We start from the raw sequence: 19,323 nt of genomic DNA on the forward strand, positions 1-19,323 counted from the left end.
TCAAAGTAAAAATGATAACTTTATTTCAATCCAATATGATTTTGTAACCTATGTGAACACCCAGGAACATGATCATTCTCCACCTGTGGCTTTCAAATAGATTTAGCTGATTTGAAATGCTTGTCCTTGTCCTTTGTTTTATTGTCCTTGTGCCTCCTAGGTGGTTTTCTATCTTGGTGGGCCCAAGTGTTCTGTAAGACAAGCAAAGAAACAAACTGATTAATCCAAGATGTCAAAACATTATTCGTCATTATACTTACCTGAATAGACCCGGTCTTCCATTTTTCTGTATTCTTTGTAACTTCACTCAAAGCTCTGTTCTATTATCTTATATTGATCGATTGTTTTATATTTGCTGTACAGCTAAAACTCAATAAAAAGTGTTATAAAAAAAGCCTCAAATGTTGTAACCTGGTAAGGTGTTGGCTGTGTTTGACAGGTAGTAGATACTAGATACTGGCAGTTTTTCAAGGTTATACTGAGTTTAACTGAGAAAGTTAATTCTGAAAAGATAATGATTCTAGAAGTGAGTTTGTATGATCTCTTTGCAAATGTGCAGATGGTACCTAAAGTTTGAATGCATTCTCCTGGCATGGGAATGAGCAATTCAAAATTAAGATTTATGAACTGGAATCCTGAAACCAGTTTCCAGAACCTCCTTTGTGTTGTTCTCCTGCATTCTCATTGTTTGAGTAAGGCCCAGACCACTCAACCATCACTTACTCTCTTTTGCCTTAGAAAACATCTGAATCTGTGACTAGGGCTAAACCCACAACTTATTTACAGGAAGGCACTGTCTAACGCAGAGAAATGCTGGAGATGTATTGCTGGAAATGCCTCACTGAGAAACATATTGCATGGACAGGCGGAGTCCCCAGATCCCGAGCGGTCCCCCCGTCATGTGGAATAACGACTCAAGACAACGTGCTATGGGATTAAATTGGCCACAACTTTATTAAATTTCAAATGTGGGTAGACCTTGGCTTAGGCATTGGGTGTTCTCCCTCCCCAGTCCCCAACTGGGGACCTGGGGAGCATCAGGGTTATCCAGTGTGGGGTGGGCCGGCTCTGGAGAACATATGTTCAAGCAGAGATAGCCGCCCCTGTTACGCCGCTGCCGCAGGGGAGAGCAATGACGACCTTTCGGCGTACGGTCAAAGCCTCCCTTCAGAAACCCCTTTAACGGGGAACCCTGGTATTGCCGCTGCAAAGAGGAAGATGGACTAAAGGATTCTGCCCAAGGCCTGATACTGCCAAAGTTGTAACATTTTGCTACGGGAAAGGCGAAACCTGCCAATGCAGGGAAATTCCTTTCCGGCCCTTTAACAGCGACCTTAACGTAGCAGCGCCCGCATACCTGTGAAGAAAAGTTAACCTGCAAAATAAGACATCAACTGAGGGTGGGTAGGGTGGGAGAAGCTCTGGAGCCAAGTGAGGATTCCCAGGTAAGATCCTCCCTCTATTGTGTGGGCAGGTAATCCCTCCCCTACCTGGCCTGGTCTCCTTGGCAACCCTTCCCCCAGGTGGGATTGGACAACTGACTGGGGTAGGCAGAGACCTCCAGGTATCCCACCTGAGGGAAGGCGAAGCCAATACTATGCTGATGGAGCCACTCCAGATCCAGGGGCTGCGCGCATCCACGCACAGGGCGCCCCCCGTTTTATGCGGGGAGCGGTCATTGTGGGCATGTCCAGTGATGGAGTCATTTTGGTCAGAGTTCATTATTCATATACCGGTAATTTTCTATTGGCAAACTCCTTAAAATCTGAGGATCGTGAGAGTATAAGATTCTAGTCCTTATGACTGTTAATATGAGAGAAAGAAAGATGCTGGAAAAGGTGTAGGCAATACTGAATAGAATGTAAATTTTGATATGGAGCTTCAGTATCCTGAAAAATTCCTTGCTCCTCCCCAAGTCCAGCAATTCCAGAAGAGATTGTGCAAAATGATGACAAGCGTATAACAGATGCCCAACTGGAGAAAATGTGCATTTGTACAATTTGCCTGATATACACAACTGAAGAATCTGTCTTTTGGGGAGTGGGGTGGGGGTGGAATATGGATTACCTGTGTGTATCCACACATCCATTCAAAGGTACACAGAGCCTGTGTACCCCTATCAGTACAAAAAAATTGATGAGGCTCGAGTACCCAGCCTAGGCACTCAACATTCAAACTGCACCTTTCCACCCCATGTTTATTTCCAGATTTATGAGCCATATTTGTAAATTCTAGTTACGTGATACATTTTATGTGTACAGTGGTGCCCCGCAAGACCAATGCCTCGCAAGACGGAAAACCCGCTAGACGAAAGGGTTTTCCGTTTTTGAGCTGCTTCGCAAGACGATTTTCCCTATGGGCTTGCTTCCCAAGACGAAAACGTCTTGCGAGTATTCCGATTTTTTCCTGCTTTCCCCCCTTTTTCTAAGCCACTAAGCCACTAATAGCCTTTTAGCCGCTAAGCCGCTAAGCCTTTAATAGCCTCTAAACCGCTAATAGCGCTAATCTGCTAAGCCGCTAATAGGGTTGCTTCGCAAGACGAAAAAACCGCTAGACGAAGAGACTCGCGGAACGGATTATTTTCGTCTTGCGAGGCACCACTGTATAGAAAAGAATTTATACACTTGCCTGAGAGTAGGACCCAGTAAGGCACACTTCTGAGTAGGTTTGCACTGTCAGTGCCAAACGAGAAGCAAGGCTGCTTGTGTGGTCTGCAGAATGGTGTCTGAAATGCCTCCTGGAAACAAATGCTAAATATCAGGGCCGGCCCTAGCATTAGGCAGAGAAAGGCCATTGCTTTGGGTGGCAGATGCTAAGGGGGAATAGTGGCAGCCCTCTGAAACCTGAGTCTCATGGTCGTGCCCAACTGTTGGAGGATAGAGATGTTGTGTCACATGACCTGGCCCCGCCTCCTGCAGTAACTACTCTGCTACCTTCATGTGCAGTAGAGCAGGTAACTGAAACCTTTTCAGACCCAGGAGACCCTTTTAACCCAAACATGTGTTGTAGGACCCATTTGTTAATATTTACTATATATTTGCATTGTGGCAATGCTCTTGTTGTGACCCACTTTGGATCAGGCCACAGCCCATTAGTAGGTCCCAACCCACTAGTTGAAGGCCAGTGTGGTAGAGGATATTATCCAAACACCAGTCAACCACCAATCTAGTTGGCTTGTGTATATGAAACAATACAGTATAGTCGGAGACCTTCTAAATAATGGACTAAAAAAAAAAGGTAGAGAAATGTTTTTAGCATCCCAGAAAGGAGTGTGTCCCTGACTCTATGTAATCACTGGCTCTAATCAAGGGAAGTGTTGATTTAATAAACCTTTTGCCTCCACTTCTTTCTCCAATTATGTCTCTGTGTTTGATGACCAGTAGCCAGCTATGCGTCAGTTGATATTTAGAAAGAACTTTCAATCAAGCATTCCTTCCTGGGCAGTGGCAAATAAATTTACCAAGCGACTGATGCTCCATCTCCTCAACCTTATTATTATGATAAATATTGTCATCAATTATTCCAGCACGGACAGCCCTCAAGGAAATGGTCACAAGCAGAGAACTTGTGGGTGCATGGAATAACAATGATATGCACTGGGGGGAGGGTTTTTGAGTCGTGCATTCATCGGCACCATTTTGCAATTAAGCTAATTCATATGCTTTTTGAATTAGGCAGTGACTTGGGGGGAATTAGCACAGCAATGGCAGTACATAGTGATGCTCTCATAAGCCAGTATTTCACATGACACAGGTCCAGGTTTAACATGTATGGAACATCAGGAGCAGCTGATCATGAACTGAGGCTCAAGGGGAACAGCAAGGTCTCTTACACTCCTTTCTGTCCAGGAGGAGACAATGGCTAGTCTTGGTGGGCAGAGCCAATCTGTGGCCTAAAGGTACATCACTAACCAGCTGTCGCCTGCAGTTCAGTTCTTCAGCATGTGGAATAGCTGCACTCAGAAGTTTCTGACTGTTCAGTGAATGCCTGTACAGTGGTACCTTGGTTTACAACCATAATCCATTCCGGAGGTCCGGTTGTAAACCAAAACAGGTTGTTACCCAAGGTGTGCTTTTGTCAATGGGGCCTCCAAAAAAACGGGTTGTAATCCAAAAAAAGGGACACACACTTCTGGGTTTGATGTGGTTGTAATCCAAAATGGTTGTAATTCGAAACGGTTGCAAACCAAGGTACCACTGTATAGCAATTAGTCATTTATTTGCCCACTTTCCTAACACTGGAACATAGAGTCAACAAAAGGGACACTTCTCCATACCCAAATATCTCCCTGGATGTATCAGGATTCTTCCACTGAATTGTGTTCAGCTATGCGTGCACTTGGTTGCAGCTCTCTGTTCTTTCCATTCCGTCATGTCTTTTCTAGACATCTGTGTTAGTGGTACATGCAGCAGTTACAGGAAATCTGTGATGATTCTGTGGGAATGGTGCATCCAAAATACTATGCAAAGGGTTAATGATGTAGCATAGAATCTTGTGATGTCACATACTAATGCAGGGTTTTGTTTTTTTTGCAGTCAATTCAGTTATCAATTGTTGTGTGTGTTTTAACTGTAAGAGCAGTAAGTGTGCTGTACTATGCTTCTGCCTGCCTCAGAGCCAGTCTGTAAATATTAGCCAGTCTCAAACATAAATTCATGTAAATATGTTCCAGTAACATAAGTATCACCAACTTCTCTTGTACATTCAATCTACAAGAGCAAGTACAGCCAGTAAAAGCCATATGTTATTTTTAAACTTTAAAGGCAAGTGTTGCATGAGTGATTTTTCTAGGGGGGAATGAAGACTATTTAAAAGGGTCAAATGATTTGGGGCAACTTCTGCACATCTCTGTAAAGTATAACCAGTGCCGGATTTACGTATAAGCTAAATAAGCTATAGCTTAGGGGCCCACTCTCTTGAGGTCCCCAAAAAAATTAAAGGGAAAAAACCCCTGGATGTACATTTCCAAAATATAAGATAAAAAACAAATAAAACCTACATACAGCAACAGTGGCAAATGGCTCTAGATACCTATTAGGCCCATAAATTACCATATAGCATATATTCAACACAAAAAACAGCGACAATTTGTTGTTGACAAAGGATAGCTGGACATATAAAGGGCCCCATTACCTTCAGTAGCTTAGGGCCTCATCAAACTTATATCCAGCCCAGGGTATCCAACCCTGTAACTACCACAGATTCTAGACTCCAACCCCCATTAACCTCAGCCAGCATGGCCAGCAGTCAGAATTGACGGGAGCAGCAGTCCAATAAAATTTGGAGGGTCACAAGTTTCCTGTCCCTGCACTGAAGAAAGAGGACAGGGTCTGCAAGGCTATAGGACTGAGCAATCAAAACCATCCAAGGTTGAACCTTTATCACATCTTCAAAAGCAATATGGAACACTTGGTATTCATTCAATGGTTTGGTTTAACATATTTCTGTTAAAGCTAAATTGAGTCAATCAGCGACACAGAGGGCATGTCACAAGTCATGTAGGGATGGTGGCATATATTCGTTCATGTCTCTGAATAATAGCACATCACGAGCACCCTCTCTTCCAAGCTTGGCTTGCCCAGTGGTTTCCTGACCATGCATGAGAGCCTCAGCATGACAGCTCTTGAGCTCTCACCTCCAGCCAATCTGCAGGCGTATGTACCTTGGAGTCTCAGCTACGCCATACTGTCAGCAGGCCAGAGCGCCATTGTAATGGCACAACTGCACTGGAGCTTTGTTTACTAAACCTATGGGATGCTCAATTGAAAGGTTTCAGATCTCAGGAACTCTGGACATAGATGCTGGTGACTGCCCAAACATCAGTTTTCCCAAAATGGAAAACTTTGCAGTATTTATGACTTTTGCTTTGGTAAAAAAATATGTGAAGTTTAGCATTAGCTGTGGGGAGGGAACCACTCTCATAAATCATATGTTGCCAAAGGTTTGGAGGACCCTGAAAAAGGATGTTGGTGGGATTTCTCTTATATGCAACTGTAGTGGTTGGGAGTTACTCGTGCGTAATCCTGCCCCGTTTGAGCATCGGATTGCCTGGTTAAACCCTCCGGACTGCACAGCCCATCTCAGCGTGGCTGCCCTTAGTCACTTGTAGAATCTGTCTGTGGGCGTTTCTTAAAGCGCTGCCTACATAAGAGTTGTTTGACGCTTAAGCGTCTCCTCCTCTCACTGCGCAGGAGTCTCCTGCACAGGGTGGGCGTGGGCAGCGGGGTGCTTGGGCTCTCCTCACTAACTTCCAACGAAGAGCCCCTGCACCTCCCTGTCCCATTGCTCTCCTGGATCTCTGGTGTTACACTCATTCTCTTCCCCTCTTTCCCAGCTGAATCTCCCCCTAGCGCTAGGACCTTCTCCTGCAGAAACAGAGACCCTCTCCTTCTCCCGTGCCTCTGATGTCAGTTCCCTGACAGCAACAAACATTTTCACAGTACAATGTGTAATTTGGTTTTCCTGATGATCTTAAATACTTCACCAAACTAGTCAACTTTTGTTTTCTTTCTTTCTTTCTTTCTTTCTTTCTTTCTTTCTTTCTTTCTTTCTGCGTGCACACACACACACACTCAGGGGTGGGAGACTTTAGGCCTAGTGACAAATGTGGTCCTTGTTTCATTGAAATGCCACTTTATTGCAACCAAACTGCAGATGTTTTGATTAATAACACCCCTATGGACATTGAAAATGAATAAATAAAAGAATGATAGAATTTGAAAGAACCAAAGACCCTCTTACCTGTGGGCTTACCTGTGGGTTACGTGTGATCTACAAATTGCCAGTTTCCAATTCTCTTTAGAATACTTCTGGCTGTCGGTTTCAGCAACCTGAAGAAAGCTGCTCTATCTTTCAAAATAGTGGCATCGAAGTGATCACCAGCAAATGTGGATGTAAAGAATGAATGCCCTGTGTGTTATAAACCAGACAGATTACTTCCTTACCCTTTTGGTGTTCTGAAATATATGTTTGGACAGCTACTTGGGGAAAGTAACCAAACACAAAGGCAAACAGCTTTTGAAATATACGAGGCAGAGCCTTCAACATTTTACCTGGATCAAAGCCGTTCTCAAAAGGGAATTGGCGTGGCGAAGAACAAGCATTCCGGTGCGTCAGGCTGATCATCCCTGACAACTTATTAGGAAACACAAAGCAGGGAGGGTGGAAACAGTTCATAAGACTGATATATTTCGTTAGCCTGCAAATAAAAAGGCTGTCTAGCAGCTGAAAAGGATGGGATCACAGGCACAGGTGTAGTTTACCAAAGCAGGTGTCATCAGCCCGTCAACTCCATCAGAATCTGGCATGGTATGGCAGCCCCAAACTGACCAGGAGGAAGCAGCAGCAGCAGCAGCAGCAGGTGGGGGTCTGGAAGGCTGGAACCCAAGGCTGGCGGAGATGTCAGAGAAGGAGAAGCTCTCTACTCTGCCCCTCCAGTGGAGCATAGAGCCTCATCGGGGAGTTGGGAGGACTATGACCAGCCAGATGGAGGGGCTGAACAGGAGGCAGCTGCCATGAAGCTGGTGGCAAGGCACCAAACACAGCCTTGCCACCGAGAAACAGGTGCCACCTCCATAGTTGGGATCAGAACACATCCACCTTGACTGAGTGTGCATGTGCACATGCAGCAGATTGGTAGGGTGAGAGAGTCCCATGACCTTGCTCACCTTGAAGAGCTTGGTGGGAGGGGTGTGTCAGCTGTTGGGTGACTTCATAAAATCGGTCCAGGTGTGACCCCTTTGCCTTGCTCTTGTACTTTGGAATCTTGACTTCTGGATCTTCTGCTTGCTGCTGCGCCCTGTACAGTGGTACAGTGGTACCTCTGGTTACGAACTTAATTCATTCCGGAGGCCCGTTCTTAACCTGAAACTGTTCTTAACCTGAAGCATCACTTTAACTAATGGGGCCTCCTCCTGCTGCTGCGCCGCCGGAGCACAATTTCTGTTCTCATCCTCAAGCAAAGTTCTTAACCCAAGGTACTATTTCTGGGTTAGCAGAGTCTGTAACCTGAAGCGTATGTAACCTGAAGTGTATGTAACCCAAGGTATCACTGTACCTTGGGTTAAGAACTTAATTCGTTCCGGAGGTCCGTTCTTAACCTGAAACTGTTCTTAACCTGAGGTACCCACTTTAGCTAATGGGGCCTCCCACTGCTCCTGCGCTGCTGCAGCACAATTTCTGTTTTCATCCTGAAGCAAAGTTCTTAACCCGAGGTACTATTTCTGGGTTAGTGGAGTTTGTAACCTGAAGTGTCTGTAACCTGAAGCATCTGTAACTGTACCACTGTACTGCTGTTAGGCCAAATAAGTATCTCTTCCTTACTCTTAAGGAAGATCTACTGTTGTGGTGTTTGGGGATGGGCAGCAGGGGAAATAATGATTTGTTGACTAATATGAGGGCCCCACTTTATAGGCAGGGATAACAGGAAAGAGCCTTGTGGTACCTTAAAAGTAACTCATTTGTTAAGTCATAAATTTACATGGGTCAGAGCCCACTTCATCAGATATTTAGAGTTTAATCTTGAGTTCACATGGATGTAAAGTGGGGGAATGCAGAAGTTAGAGTTAGATAGCAATGAAGTTTTTAAAAAGTATAGCCTGTTAACTATTCAGTTAGGGCTTAATAAGCACAGTGTCCCTTCACAATACCAAGTAAATCAGCACCTGTAATGGAACAAGAAACCATTGCCTCTATTTACATCTAAATGAATGGAATTGAACTTATAGACAGGGATGTCATTGGCATTCTGGAGGGGATTTACACTGTCAGTTGCTGGAGATGACATTTTAATATAGTTTATTATTATTATTATTATTATTATTATTATTATTATTATTATTATTACCCCGCCCATCTGGCTGGGTTTCCCCAGCCACTCTGGGTGGCTTCCAACAAAATATTAAAAACACAATGAAACATCAGACATTAAAAACGTCCCTAAACAGTGGTGTCTTCAGATGCCTTCTAGAAGTCAGATTGTTGTTTATTTCCTTGACATCTGATGGGAGGGCGTTCCACAGGGCAGGCGCCACTACCAAGAAGGCCCTCTGCCTGGTTCCCTGTAACCTCACTTCTCACAGTGATGGAACCGCCAGAAGGCCCTCGGAGCTGGATGAGTCCTGGATGTGGTATGCCTACCATAAGTAAAATTTCAAGGTGCTCAGGAACATCGTCACATGTCTTTGAAGGGCAGCCAGAAGTTTTGATAAGATGATCAACATTTTCTGAGGTAGGAACTATGTGCATCCTTCCTTGGGACCCATAGAAAACTTTAGGGCAGGCTGTTAACTGATCAGTGCTGTGAATACTGTCTGCCTCTTGACGGTCCTGGACGGGTTTTTGCAGCTGGTGAGGAAATTCTCCATGCAAAAATGATAAGATCTGGGACTACAATTGCCAGGGAATTTCTTATTGAATCTCCCTTTATTCTCAGTCTGACTATTGGTCCATCTGCTCAGTATCATCCAGCCCTGCCTTAAATAACGGTTCTGGCTCTTTTGCCTAAACAATTGTCTTCAAACCTGCTTGTTTTTCTGCTCAAGAGAACAGACCTTGTAGCTTTGACATGAAAAGGTTAAAACCAGGGTGTGTTTTTTAGCCTGAACTCACTGGAACTCAGTTCTGGCACCTCTCAGGTGGGCGCCATTGCCATTATAAGAGAACAAGGGAGGTGTTCCTGGTGATTTCTGAACTTCCTTTTCTAGAAAAATAGCACTGGCTAAAATGCTGTGAGAATACAATGTTTATAGATATTATTGGTTTTTTTGTATACAGAGCAAAGCTAACTTAGGGAAACAGTTCATTACTATAAGATGTGCTGATGGCTTGTGATTCAGAAGGTTTTAGCTGGGTGGCCTTCAGATAGTCATTCTACATGCCAGAGGCCTGGGAACAATGCCTTATGAGGAACGGCTAAGGGAGCTGGGCATGTTTAGCCTGGAGAAGAGGAGGTTAAGGGGTGATATGATAGCCATGTTCAAATAGATAAAATGATGTCATATAGAGGAGGGAGAAAGGTTGTTTTCTGCTGCTCCAGAGAAGTGGACACGGTGCAATGGATCCAAACTACAAGAAAGAAGATTCCACCTAAAGATTAGGAAGAACTTCCTGACAGTAAGAGCTGTTTGACAGTGGAATTTGCTGCCAAGGAGTGTGGTGGAGTCTCCTTTTTTGGAGGTCTTTAAGCAGAGGCTTGACAACGATATGTCAGGAGCGCTCTGATGGTGTTTCCTGCTTGGCAGGGGGTTGGACTTGATAGCCCTTGTGGTCTCTTCCAACTCTATGATTCTATGATTCTCGGCCACCAATTGTCAAGGCCAGTGGGCACATTTAGAATTTTGAGAATGTGCTGTAGCCACAAAATGACTGCTGTGATGGGGAATTACACCAGGGTCTACAGTATGTCTGCAAGGGACTCTCTTGTCTCTGCCCACTTGCTGTCATTTTGCCCACTGCATGCCTTGTTTTATACAATAAAAAATAATAAAGTTTAATTCAATGAGCTTTTTTTTTTAAAAAAATGCCTTTTGTATGGAAGGGGATCCATTTTCAGAGGAACTACACTAGGGCCCCAATTTCCTTAATCTGATCTTTGGCAATGTAGCTTTCTCAGTGGTTGTTAACATTGTACTAGCCACTTGAAGACTGTGAGGGATGTCAGTGGAGGCTTCAGAGTAGGCTGGATAAGTCTGAGAGAGTGGGGTGGGCAGGATGGGAGCAGGAAGGAGTGGAATTCTTCTCTAGTTTAGATTTTAATCCAAGTCAGATAATATATATATATTTGGCGGCGGAGGACAACATGCTTATATTCTATTTGAGGGACCCCCCAAATTCAAAACTCCAGGAATTGAAATAGGAATTTTGGTGATATCTGTTTCAATTGATTGTTTTATGGCATATTTTAATTACAGAATTTGCATTTCAGCATTTTAATGAGATTATTCTGTCGTGTGTCTTAGTTGTGCATTTTAATTGTGGATTTTTACATCCAAATGTTTGTGTTACTGGTTTTTATACTTGCCATCTATGTAGAAGCCTGTTTTGACATCAAGTGTTATTTACATTAATCAATAACAATAACTATTCCAACAACCCAAAATTTCTCAGTTTGGGCATTTCTGCTGCAAGCTGCGCAGAAATGGAACATTTAATGCTAGGCTTTTGATAGTGACAATGTGCTGGCAATAGGAAATTGTAGTTATTAACTGAGCACAGGAACATGGACAGCTTTAAGGCTAAGCCCTTTCACCTTTTTTGTCTTGCTAAGAAGTCATGCTTTCTGGTAACATATGAGCATGCCAGGGGAGGAAACAAGAGTGAATAATACTTTCTATTAAAATATGGCAGTGTAATATGATAAAACACATTGAGCCATTATTCAAGGCAAAACCCTCAGAAAAATAGCTCTCTCCATTTGTTTTCAGTGCTAAACAATTGAATCCATCCTGAATCAGGTACTTAAAGTCAGCGCTGCTATAAATCAATGAAGAAGAGAATTAAGTTTCAATTGACTTTCCTGACCTTGAACATCAAACAGGAACTACTTGAAAAATGGAGGCATTTGGCAATCTAAAATTCAAATGTGCTGCAATCAATAGATGTTTTTTTTCCCAGGCAAAAGGGTGTTTGGAGCCCTTTGGTTGCCTAACCGTATTAGTCTTTGAAAGCTGGGTTGTGTTGTTTTTTTTCATCAAGGGAGTTGGACCAGCTGCTCAGTTGCAACTCTGTGAGTAGCAAGAGACAATATTTGCCTGGGAATGAGCAACACATGTACGCACGCACACATTCAAGTTTCTAAAAGCAAAGCTGTTCTTTTGCTATTTCTGGTGCTTGCTCATCAATATAAAGGCGAGCAGGGAGAACAAAGCTTAGAACTCGTTGGCTTCGTAAATACAGGTGTGGTAGCAATAGCTGAAGTCAATGGAATAGATGTCACAGGCCAGAGGGGACCAAACTTTTTTGACCAGTGAGCACATTTGTAATTTTAAGAGGTGGCCGGGGGTGCCAGTCACAAAATAGCTGCTAATGGGAGGTAGTTGACATAACACAAAATGGCTGCCATGGGGAGACAGTAAAGTGTAGTGTCAGGCTAGGACCTGGGAGGCCAGTGTTCAAATCCCCACATGGTCATGAAGCTCACTGGGTGAGGAGGAGAACTGTGCATGCCACTTTGAGCTCCTTGAAGGAACACAAGAACAAAACAACAACAAAACAACACATAATTAGATAGCCACCCCTTGCAACCTATTGAGAAGCCAGACAAGCTAATAATAATAATAATAATAATAATAATAATAATAATAATAATAATATACCCCACCTATCTGGCTGAGTTTCCCCAGCCACTCTGGGCGGCTTTCAATCAAGTGTTAAAAACAACACAGCATTAAATATTAAAAACTTCCCTAAACAGGGCTGCCCTCAGATGTCTTTTAAAGAGAAGATAGCTGCTTATTTCCTTCACATCTGAAGGGAGGGCATTCCACAGGGCGGGCGCCAGTACCGAGAAGGCCCTCTGTCTGGTTCCCTGTAACCTCACTTCTCGCAATGAGGGAACCGCCAGAAGGCCCTTGGCACTGGATCTCAGGCTGAATGATGGGGGTGGAGACGCTCTTTCAGGTATACAGGACCGAGGCCGTTTAGGGCTTTAAAGGTCAGCACCAACACTTTGAACATACTGGGAGCCAATGCAGATCTCTCAGAACCAGTGTTATGTAGTCCCAGCGGCCACTCCCAGTCACTAAAAAAGTCTACTCTAAAAAGTAGAGTTTAAGGGATTGTACCCGACTGCTTCTCTGGAAGCACTTAAAACATGTCTTGCTATGAAACCTCAGCTGCTAGAACCAAGCAAGTACCTAGCAAAACCTCCACTGATTTGCAAATGATAATCATTTTTTCATAGTTCGAGTGCTCGACAGCTACAGCATGCCGGCAGGACATGCAAGCCCGTAGCTCCTTTGACGGGAGAATCTTACATTAAACTGTGCCACTAGAACCAAGCAGAATGTCTCAACAGCTTTTCAAATTTTAATAAATTTTGATAGCTTGACCTTCTGGAGAGCTTCCCCTTGCAAGCAGATCACGCAAACCCATAGCTGTTTCAGTAGGAGATGGTTAAACTTTAGCTTTTATTAGTTTATATCACTGACAGTCTGGCCTTCCTCCATGGAGCTCAAGATCCATACAAAGTAAGGGTTGTATCCAGCTAAATTCTACCCGGCATGGAAAGCCTCTTCTAAGAAACCCACCCCAAAATTCCTACTCAGCTCCTAATGGGTGGCTGCATATGAACCTAAAATGTTTCACAGAAGGAAGGAAGGCTTAAATGTGAATCTGCCCTCCTCCACAGCGTCTAGAAGGGAAAACCTGGGGAAAGACTGCAGCTCAGTGCTACAGCGTCTTCCTTGCATGCAAAAGGTCCCTGATTCAATCCCTGGCATCTCTTCAGAAAGACTTCTTTTCTGAAGTGCTGGAAAGCCACTGCCAGACATTATAGACAACACTGAGCTAGATGAACTAATGGTCTGGTTCAGTATCAGGTGGCTTCTTGTGTTCCTGCACTTAGGGGCAGGGCTATAGCTCAGTGGCAGAGCAGCTTCATGCAGTTACTATTGGCCAAACCTATCTGGTGTTTCACAACTTTCTGACTAGTTGCAGAACCTTAGCCAGACCTAGCAGAGTAAACGCAGAATCCACGGAATCAATTGGCGACTTGGCTGCAGACAAGATAGACGAAGCAGGAACTAGGAACTTGTAGTTAGGTGTTTATTATATACAGTGGACTATTTACAGGAACAGAACACGGATCTTTAGCTAGCTCTCTCATACACGACTCACAACTCGTACACTGACACACAGAGATCTGAACCTCTGAACTAACACATTCCAGTTAAAAGGTAAAGGTACCCCTGCCCGTACGGGCCAGTCGTGTCCGACTCTAGGGTTGCGTGCTCATCTCGCTCTAGAGGCCGTGAGCTGGTGCCGTCCGAAGACACTTCCGGGTCACGTGGCCAGTGTGACGAAGCTGCAGCTGGCGAGCCAGCACCAGTGCAGCACACAGAAACGCCGTTTACCTTCCCGCTATAAAGCAGCACCTATTTATCTACTTGCACTTAGGGGTGCTTTCGAACTGCTAGGTGGGCAGGAGCTGGGACCGAACGACGGAAGCTCACCCCACCGCGGGGATTCGAACCTGCCGACCTTGCGATCAGCAAGTCCTAGGCACTGAGGTTTTACCCACAGTGCCATCCTAATACACGACTCACAACTCATACACTGACACACAGAACTCTGAACCTCTGAACTAAGACATTCCAGTTAGTAGGCCATTAATTATCACTCCCTTGAGAGAGCTTGACCAATCAGGGAGCTGCCTCCATGCCTCTGTTATCACCAGGCAGACTTACTCCTTCACATGACCTTTTGGCTGTCTGACAAACCTTAATTGCCTCTGTGTGAGTAGCTGCAGCACGTACACCGTTTCCCAACAGTTACAATCTTTGGCATCCCCAGGTAGGGCTGAGCGGGTTCCCTGCCTGACACCTTGGAGAGCCTCTGCTAGTCAGTGCAGACAGCACTGAGCTAGATGGACTATTAGTCCAACTCAGTATCAGGCAGCTTCTGGTGTCCCAATCAATCACTGGGAGAATAGCCGCCAAACCAATTCGTCAGTTCACCAGTGCAACTCTGATTATTATTCTTTTGCAAAATGTGAGCCTCATGAATGAAATATTGAAATATTGACCCATATCTTTTTGGGTCAGGATATGGTGATGGAGCAGGAACTTTGGGGACAGGGAAGAAACCTCATGTAGATATTATAGATTTTCTTAATGGCTTGCATTGCAATAAAATAGTGGTAGACCATTGTAGTTGTTGCTCTCTGTAGCTCCTGTCTGTCGGATCTGCTTGACATAATTTTCTACTTCCAAGTTGTTGCCATCCCCTGCCCTGCTACGTATGCATGTGTGTGTATATAGAAACAAAAAATTCTTTTTTTCTTTGGTTTGGTTTTCCTCCTGCATTCTTCATTTCCACCCAGTCCTGGAAGGTTTGTTCCCTTTTCTAATCAAGTGAGTTGCTACCCTGAAAAACAAGAGTAATGGGGTGCCACAAGGCTTTTGTCTGGAGATTTTTCATACTTGTGAAAAGAGCATCATAAATAACTTACTAGAGCCAATTGGGATGTGGCTGGTTCACCACCCCTGGGTTAAAGGGTTTCTTCCTTGGCTGCAATCCAAGTGTGAGCCAGTGTGGTACAGTGGTTAGAGTATCAGAGTAGGACCAGGGAGAGCAGAGTTCAAATCCCCACCTGGCCATGAAGCACACTGGGTGACCCTGAGCCAATCACTGCCTCCCAGGCTAACCTACCTTGCAGGGTGGATGTGGGGATTAAATGAGGAGGAGAACTATGTATACTGCCTTGAGCATCTTGGAGGAAAAGGTGGGAAATAAATGCTTAACAAATAATAATACCTTTGAGCCATACTGGGATGAGTGGGTTAGACTGGGCAGAGGTGTCACTCTGTCAGCACAGAACTCTCCATTCCACCAGCTCAACATGTAGCCAGAAGTGCTACTGGCAGGATCTCTGTGGATGACAGCTTGCATAAAACCACCAAACAGTGTCTTCCACAGGCAAGGAGGGGCTTGAAACAGCCTGGGATCTGCTGGATCCCCAGCTGGTCCCATTGCCATCTCATGATGGTACCAGGACCTTTTCAGGCTAACACAGTAATCTGCCTGCCCTTTTGTCCTGGCCAGTGTGATAGGCAGGACTTTGGACCTGGCAGTGACCCAACAACCATCAAGTCCATCCACTCCCTGGTCTGTTTGGGTTTTGGAGAAATCCAATGCACAGCCGCAATCATGGCATCTTGCAGGAACAAATTCCATCACATAACTCCAAGGTGTGTGAAGAAGTACTTTGTCAAGAAGTAATGGGCTAGCAACTGACCTCAGGGGCCAGGGGCCTGGTATGAAGATACGTCTTCCAGATGTTGATGTGATGTTGCATCCATCCCTGGCAGCTATGTGGACAAACCTGGGGAAATGCAAGAATATCATCTGCCCATTTTCAGAAGAAGAGCATGTCCATTACGGCTTGCTTACTCAACTCCATATCTATATTGATTATTTGCAAATTGTTTTGAGCTCTTCCAATATCTCCCAATGCTGAAATCTGATGTGAGAGTGGGCCCTATGGGGCGGGGTGGGGAAAACAGGCCACATTATCCTGTGTGGATATTTGATCTCTCCCATCTATGTTATGGGAGCTGCTTTAGTGCCATCAAACACTCTTACTCAAGAAGCAAACAGAATCAGTGCTGTTTGTTCACTGATCATGTATCAATTTACAGTGCTGTTGCATGCAATTAATGGCAATTAAATGATGTTAAAGAGGATTGAGCTAGTGCTAAATCTATTTCCTTCCAATTATCTTAGCATCATGGTCCATAATACTAGTGTCTCTGTTACCCCCCCCTCCCCTGAATAAGACATTTATTGTAATCAGCTGCATGGCATTAAGCTTTCCCAAGGTAAATATTGTTTTTAGATCCTCATTTCTTTCAGCAGCAAGAAGCAGAGACAGTATGTGTTGTGGCTAGAGTGGCAGATTAGGAGTTGGGATAACTCAGTTGGCAGAGCATGAGACACTTAATACCAGGGCCATGGGTTTGAGCCCTATGTTGAGCGAAAGATTCCTGCATTGCAAAAGGTTGGACTAGATGACTCTAGGGGTCCCTTTCAACTCTACAATTCTATGATTCCTCAGTCATGCTTGCAGAACTCAGCTGGGAAGATGAGGACAACAGTAGAGTTCATTGCTATTGGCCCTGGCACCACCTACTGTTGATCTTCCAGGAAACTGCCCTACCAGTCCTAATGGCCACCAGCCACCATTAGGTGAGTCCTCCCCATAATTGAACGTAATTGCCTTTGCCCCCTCCCTCCAAGTTCCTTTTAGCTAACCAGCTGCAAAGTACAACTCTCTCTCTTTTTTGCTTGCTGAGAAACACCATTTGTATTTAGATTTGCACTGAGCAATCTAGTTAGTGGGGTAGTAAAACTGGGAGCAGCACTGGGAATTATAAGAAGTGCCAGCGAATCAATGCTCTTTATTTGAGGATGTGTATTCTTCTATCTCATAGGAGGGACTTTAACACAATGATGGAAAGCACATTTTGCATACAGAAAACTCCATGTTCACGTGCAGTGGTGCCTCTAGTTGTGGACATGATCCATTCCGGTGTGCCATTTGCTTAAAAGGACCTCAGGTAGCTGTGCTAGAAAAGAATCCCACCTGAGACCATGGAAGTCCACTGTTGGTTACTGCAAGTAGGTAGATCTGATGTGGTTTAAAAGTAGCTTCATATAAGAGATGTTTGAGCTTTTGAAGCTGGTAGTGCAGGGGCACATTGTGGCTTGGAAAAACTGATGCTGCTTTTAAAAATAGCACTGTCTACTTGCATGATACCTCTTATTCAGCTTGCATGTTTGTGCACTTGGGACAGAGAGGAATTCCCATATAGTGTGAATTATGCATGGAAGATTCCTTGGGTTAGATGTGGATGCTCTTCTGTATACTGTATTGTATCTTTGGTTCTGTGGGTCCCATGCTCACCTCTGCCTCCTCCCCATACGTTTATAATTGCTCTTATGGGTTTGGCATGAAGGTGATGCACTGAATGAAATTTAGAGGTGATGAGAGAGGTTTGCCACACAACTGGTACTACTTAAATATTACATTTTCTATTCATTTGCTTCTGTTTCTTGTTTCTTGGTGGTTAGGCTCAGGGAAAGGGCCAATGCTCAGTGGTACGGCACCTGCTTTGCATGCAGACGGTCCCAAGTTCAATCCCCAGCATCTCCTGGTAGGGCTGGGAGTGAGCCCACATGAAATCGATGAGAGCCATTGCTAGTTAATATAGACAATAGATGGTCTGAATCAGTAGAAGGCAGCTTCCTGTGTCCATATGGCAAAGAGACAGATAGTAGTAATACATTGCATTATTAATTCTACTAAGAAAGAAAGTGACCTTGTGGAAGACACTCAGAAACACTTGAAGAATTGAGAAGCACGATCAAATACTTTCAATTAGCATTTGATGGGGACATGATTTGATTTCATGTTGGCTGCCCCATAGCATAATGGAACATCAGCTGTGTGTGCTAAAGCAATAAAATGTTGGTGGTGTGGATTATGCCGCAGGGCCTGCAAGACAGAGTTGTTCCGCCAGGCCTTTGGTCAGGGCGCAGCCTGACTCCCTCCTCTGGCAACCTGCACAGAATTTTGCTTAATTGGTTGCCATCAATTTGATTTAATTAATTTTTATAATGAAATATTTTTAGATTGTGTGATTATTTGACTGATTATTTGATTGTTGTTAGCCGCCCTGAGCCCGGCTTCGGCTGGGGAGGGCGGGATATAAATAAAATTTTTTATTATTATTATTATTATTATTATTATTATTATTATTATGTTTATTAGTCACTTGACACATCAAAAGTCTCTAAGCTGAGATCCCTGCATTGCAGGGGTTTGGACTAGATGACTCTTAGGGAACCTCCCAACTCCACAATTCTGTGATTCTATGTGACTTAAAAAATTTAAGAGCAGAAAGCATGGCATAAAATGGGAAAACACAAAGCATAAAAGCCATACAATAACCTATAAACCAAGCAAAATAAAATAGCAAAATTTCAGCAGCAAAACAACAAACCACCGATAGGCAGGAAATCATCCTCATCCTGCTTGGCAGGGGGTTGGACTCGATGGCCCTTGTGGTCTCTTCCAACTCTATGATTCTATGATCAAATGCCTGAGAGCAGAGAGATGAAGTTTTACCCAACATTGTAAGCGTGTTAATGATGGTGCCAGGTGTACCTCACTGGGAAGAGCATTCCACAAGCATGAGCTGTAACTAAAAATACCTTCTCCCTTGATGCAAGCCTCTGAATCTCCCTCAGAGGTGGAACTTGGAAGTATCCCTCCGTTGAAGATGGAAGGGTCTGAGTAGGTTCATATTCAGAGAGGTGCTCTGAAAGCTATTGAGATCAAGGAAGTAGAGAAGGCATATTTGCTATATATAGTTTCAGGAGTTTAAACAATGTGAAAGAGAAGGAACCATACCTCAGTGCAGGGGTCAGCAAACATTTTCAGCAGGGGGCCGGTCCACTGTCCCTCAGACCTTGTGGGGGGACGGACTATATTTTGGGGAAAAAATATGAATGAATTCCTATGCCCCACAAATAACCCAGAGATGCATTTTAAATAAAAGGACACATTCTACTCATGTAAAAACATGCTGATTCCTGGATTGT

At 44.1% G+C, this 19,323-nt stretch overlaps 1 long non-coding RNA gene across 2 annotated transcripts in view; it reads right to left on the reverse strand.

The window, feature by feature from the left end:
* LOC309521199 overlaps positions 1-19,323 on the reverse strand; it is a 29,967-nt gene continuing 10,644 nt past the window's right edge. The window contains exons 2-3 of one of the 2 annotated variants that reach the window (XR_014214555.1): positions 6,754-6,909; positions 1-191 (exon numbers count right to left, since the gene is read on the reverse strand). This is a non-coding gene — a long non-coding RNA (uncharacterized lncRNA). Of the gene's footprint in view, positions 192-6,741; positions 6,910-19,323 lie in introns of both variants that reach the window. The other variant, XR_014214556.1, reaches the window with a different exon arrangement.

Source organism: Podarcis vaucheri, assembly GCF_965113315.1.
Source record: "Podarcis vaucheri genome assembly, chromosome: 16".
Classification (NCBI taxonomy): domain Eukaryota; kingdom Metazoa; phylum Chordata; class Lepidosauria; order Squamata; family Lacertidae; genus Podarcis; species Podarcis vaucheri.